At 34.3% G+C, this 5898-nt stretch overlaps 1 pseudogene; it reads right to left on the bottom strand.

Moving 5' to 3' along the window:
- Positions 1-3607: 3607 nt before the first annotated feature.
- Positions 3608-5002, bottom strand: LOC143619043 (putative aspartic proteinase GIP2 pseudogene; annotated as a pseudogene).
- Positions 5003-5898: the final 896 nt, after the last annotated feature.

The raw sequence follows: 5898 nt of genomic DNA, 5'->3' as shown, positions 1-5898 counted from the left end.
AATCTCCTTGTAGGGTTGAGCACACAATTCTGGTAGTGTTTTTTTTTCTTCTGCATCAAGGTTACTTACCATGTACTCTAAAAATTTATCATATCAAATATCAAACACTAATTACATAAACAATTAAAGAAATACAAGATGAATGTAGGCAAAACCAATGTTTTTATAACCGGAACTGATACATAACCAGACGCTTTACTGGTTCACTGGTCGGACCGGTTGGACCATCGAACTTGATTTACGAACTGGACTATGTAATTAATATTTTATTACTTTAAATTACAATATATAATAACATAGCCTATAATACTTGCCCTAAATGTAGAATCAATCTTAATTTAAAAAAAGAAGGCCACTTCAGTTTGCTTCAAACTTTTAGAAAAGCCCATAACCCCTAATAGTATATGAACCCCCTTTTATAATAGGTTAAAGTTCACGTTAGATAACCAGCCGTCATCCATCTCCCCTCCCAAAACAGCACACAACTTGTCTCCTTTGTTGGTGCAAATCTAAGATTGTAAACTGAAGTCTGAACATGATCTGTGTAATTGAATGCTTTGTTGTTGTAGATCTGTGTTAAATGGAAGCCTAGAATCTTTAATTCCGGTTGAATCCGTGATACGGTTTGCCGGTTTGATCGCTGGTCGTTCATAACCGGCCGGTTGTTTGTAAAGCGATTTAACTATGGTTAATCGGACAACTGTCCACACTGATCTCCGGTCCGACCGATCTGAGCGTGAAAACACTGGGAAAAACCTTAATCGGACTTGCTACAAGTATTTTCTCCATGTCCTCGAACCGCCCGCAGGCAGCACCGTCGTCCCACTGTATCAACGGAAAAAGAGTTATGAAGGAACGTGCCTGTTGAAATCTAATTTTGAAATTGTAAATCAACAAGTATAGATCCGTGAAGGGTTTTTCCAAACAAAAGCTTTCAAATTCCTCAAAAAGGAAGAATTGTAAAACCAAGAGGCGTGGACCTCCTATTTGGAGAACACGATAGCATATGCATTGGGGTGCTTACACGTTAGTAAAGTGAACCAGAGAAGGACACGTGTCCCAACCTATTCTTCTTTTATTATATAGTAAGATAAGATAAGATAGGGTTGGATCAATAAAAAGAGGCCATTAGTTTAAAAACACTATTACTTTAATAGTATATGCAGATATGGGTTGAGTTATACTACAAAGGCCACTAAAATGAAAAGTGTGAGAAACAATAATTAACTAACATGTGTCAAGTAGGGACCAAAGGAAAAAGGGTATAAAGGTAATACTACACATTTTCTCTCTCCACATGCAAGTCACATGCTAATTCCTTCATCATTTTTAAACATCTATAACCTTTTCATATGATATTTAAAAAAAATAAAATTCATCATAATAACAAACATTTAAATATGTTTAATATGAGTATGATTTTGTTATATAAGAATAAAAAATAACAAATTACGTCATTGTGTCTTTTTTGCTTACCATTGTGTCTTTTTTCGTCATTGTGTCTTTCTGTTTGTCAATGTATTTTTTCGCCATTGTGTCTTTCAACTGATCATTGTGTTTTTTTTAAATACTAATAACACCGTTGTGTAATAATATGTAAATGTAATGAAAAATACCAACAAATTATCTAATACATAAAACATAATGATGAATACATATTACATAATAAACTGAAACGTAAAACACGATAATGCATACATATAACACAATGGCCTAAAACATAGAACACAATGGTAAATACATATAACACAATGACCTGAAACGTAAAGCACAATGGAATCTACATATTACACAATGACTTGAATGTAATACACAATGAACATAATACTATTTTTCTCAACTTAAGTGAATATTGAGCATAATAACTAAAACACAATGATAAGTAGAAAGACAAATGTTGAGCATAAAGACACAATGACGAACAAAAAGACACAATGATGTAATCTTTGTTTTATTTTTTTTATCTTTAATATGAGTAACAATTGAAAAACACAATGACCAAATTTTATAACACATTATATAGAAAAACCCATTTAAAAACACAATGAACAACCAAATAATACAATATAAAAAAAACCACGAACTTTTTTTATTTTTATATAACAATATGATATTCATATTAAAGATTAAAAAAAACACTTGTTATTATAGTAAAAAAATTTTCTAAAAACGTCGTATGAAAAAGTTATAAACGTTTTAATGATAGAGAAATTGACATGTGACTTGAATGTGGAGAGAGAAAAAATTGTCATAAGTGGGTTATTACATCAATGCATTTCTCATTAATTTTTATTCTTAAATTAATTTTCATCATTCAAATTTAAGATCAATAAATTAGATTTCTTTATACATTCTTATTTTTGTTGTACTTTGTATTTTAATTTTACCCTACTGAGATAAGATAAGGGGCATTTACATATTTTTCCTTCCTAACATCCTTAATTTCATATTTTCCCAAAACTAAAAAAATAATTACATATTTCCCCTTCCTAACACATATAAAAAGGGAAATATGTAATTGATTTCTGAAGTTGGAGATATATGTAATTAAAGGTATTTAGCAAAGAAAAATATGTAAAAGTTCCGTATAATGCACCCATGGCCATGTACGATTATGTTATTGTCTATCCGTAAGTGTAGATCCATGTATTATTATATTCTAGAATTTATATAAAAAGCCACACATAGTTCTTATTTATTTCAAGGAATTCCGATTTTGTGCTATGGTTGAAATCATAACATTTATATTATGAAATTATTAATGTTTATTGTCTACTTCGCCATTACAATTGTATAATAGGTATTATAATAGGCGTTTAATTTTTTAAGGGTCAACATTTGAATCAATTTTGTATCTAATATGGAATAAAGAAAAATCAATTACCTAATCACCGTTTTACAAATACATAATGTTTTCTCATTACAATTACCACTTAAATCCGGATAACATATTATTTTCGTCAATGTTCTACAACATTCGATGGTTAACAAAATGAAAAATATGATATCAAAAGGCAAATTTATATCACCAACCTTCCATAACGTTACGATTCGAACATATTGAATGCACACTACATCACATCGTGTATAGTTCTAAATACGAAAGTAACAACAATTAGTTTAATGAAAAATGCAAAAATGAAAGGGTCATTGTACTACTTATTGACCTTTTATAAAATATGGAATATATATCCATATATCAAGTCCGTTCCAACCGACATTCACCATAATATGACATTTCTTCTCATTACATTCATCCCTAATATTTAGTTGCTCATGTTTGCACTGATAAACCATTACTTACCAAATCAAACACTAAAAACCAAGATTTGAGGATAATTTGAATGAACTCGCGACAACACGCGGGCAATTATGCTAGTTATTGAAGCAAACATAAAGCACTAATTATTGAAGCAAACATGACGTCAATCCCTTAGTTTGTTGCTTAGTAATGAAACATTGTTTTATGTTCAATCGCATATATTTTTCTTTGGAAATGTCTCCTGTTGTTTATTAATGCACCATGGCCCATGTACTATTATATTATAATGTCTATCCGTAAGTGTAGATCCTTGTATTATTATATTCTAGAACTTATATAAAAAGCCACACATAGTTCTTATTTATTTCAGGGAATTCCGATTTCGTGCTATGATTGAAGTCATAAGTCATAACATTTATTTAATACATGACATGACATGACTACTTATTAATTATTAGTAAAATGGAAGGACATCTATGCCGTGAAGTTAAAGTTGGCACACGTAGTTGATCGTCCAAGAAGTGACGAGCTGAATCCAAGCCTCGATGCAGAAAGATCAAACTGCAATAGATTATCCTCAATTTGATGGCCTCCAATAACCACTGGAATGGTAGGTGCAAAATCTGTCCTTGCTTCAACAAATCCCAAACACAAAACATTGTCCTTCACCAAAACCATAGAGTTTGCACCATTTATCCTCCACACATTCTTGCCTTGCAACTCGAGCTCGATCCAAGGCACGGCAGGACCAAGGCGCGTGCTACCGATGTTCTTGGAGCTAAAGCACGCACCAAAGGGTGCGGCATTCGCAACCGTTTCGACATTCTTGGGCATTGCTTTCACAAATGCCTCCACCAGCGCTTTGTATATTGTTGTTTCCAGGACAGTGTAGGGCGCAGCCGTGCTGATCGATGTCCCACCCTTACCTTCACTATCAATAGACAACAAACTCTGATTGAATCCAGTAACCCGTTTATCGTTCACTTTGATCGCTCTGACACCGATGAAGTACTTAGGCGACGCGTCACCCAAAAACCCACTCTCGGTTACCGGGTTTACGATGAGTGGGGTGTAGGTAAGCGAGGATGATGCATCGACATTCGGAAGCAAAGTGTAGGGTCCATCTCCGAAAAACACGGCTCCACTGGCTCTTGTTGAAGAGCTCAAACATAAAGCGAATTTGGGATCGAATCTAAAATAAGCCGAAAGTTGAGCAGGAAGCGAGGCTCCAGTCCTTCCGAGACCAGCTATGCCCGTAACTCCGCTAGCAAGACCATCATTCACAAAGTTATTACCACATATGAAATAAAGGCGGGGTACAGTGAGTTGGGACACAATGTTCTTCCCGTCGGAAGACGGTATCTTGAAGACGTCTGCTCCGAGCTGGCCGCTAGTGCCGGTGTTGGCGATGGGGTTGTCGGGGCCGTGGCCGCAGGTGTTGTTGAAGCAGTCCGGGACTGGAGGGTTGCATGTGGTGCATGAAGTGGTGTTGAGTAGTCGGCATGGTGCGGACCCGCAACGGGCAGGAATGTAGGAGGTGGAGGTGTAGCCTCGCTCGCAGTTAACCCACATGTAGGGGCCGCCGAGATCAAGGGTTAGTTTGACAGGGACCAGAGGTGTTCTCTGAGAGATTTGGGTGACATATTCAAGTGTGTTTGCATCTTTGGTAACTTGGAGAATAGGTCGAGGTGATGTTTTGGCTAAACAAGTAGAGACTACAAAGAACAAACACAGGAGAACTAAAAGAAGAGGCCATGGATGAGATGATAATCATGAATGTATCAACTCAAATTTATAGACGTTTTTTAGGATAGCATATAATAATAATAATAATATTCATGACAGCCTGTGGTCAGTTGCTTTTTATCTTGATTATAATCTAGACAAATTAGTTATTCATGAATTTAAAGTTGATCTCTCATATTTGGGGCATATGCGGCTATATGTCACTTGGTCAGACCGTGTTTTTGTTTTGGGTCAAATTTGATCATCCAACCAAAAGACAGAAACAAAGCATATATTTGTTGCTTTAGTTTACTTTTTTTATTATATATTTCAATAAAGTAATATAAATAGTTAGATTTAAAAATGACTCAAACTTTTGAGCATTTATATTTCTTTTATCTCGAACATCATGATTAATTTGATTGATTAGTAAAAATAACACATGGTTAACTGAATGTTTAAGAACATGTTTTTCATTGAAGAACAACTAATTAGCATCACTTTTTTAATTTAATTAACGATTGATATGTGTAGTTCCCATCAACACACCACACACGTTAAAAGATCAGTATGTGTAAGAAGTCAAATCAACTATACGAATACGTACGTGGAAGGATTGATTTAAAAATATTGGTGGATAATTGTCATATTTGATTTAATATGTTGGTGACTAAAGATATTCGCTATAAGGCTAGAACTTTCATATACAACGTATTAGCGAAAAAAATTGTAATATGAATAAGAGATGGTAATTTAAGCAAATAAACAATGGTAAATTAAGCGAAAAAACACTAGGGTTGTTTACAATAATACCCCCTTATTCTAAAAGTGTGACTGAAAGCCTCAAGTTGAGCTCGAGCTTTGGAAATAGAGCTCGAAACGAGCCGAGCTCAATGTTAGTTAAACGAGCC

This window comes from Bidens hawaiensis, unplaced genomic scaffold (assembly GCF_021521415.1).
Source record: "Bidens hawaiensis isolate Kalapana, Puna unplaced genomic scaffold, B.hawaiensis_p1.1 tig00002380_1, whole genome shotgun sequence".
NCBI classification, from domain to species: Eukaryota; Viridiplantae; Streptophyta; class Magnoliopsida; order Asterales; family Asteraceae; genus Bidens; species Bidens hawaiensis.
This window is presented reverse-complemented; position numbering and strand designations above follow the sequence as displayed.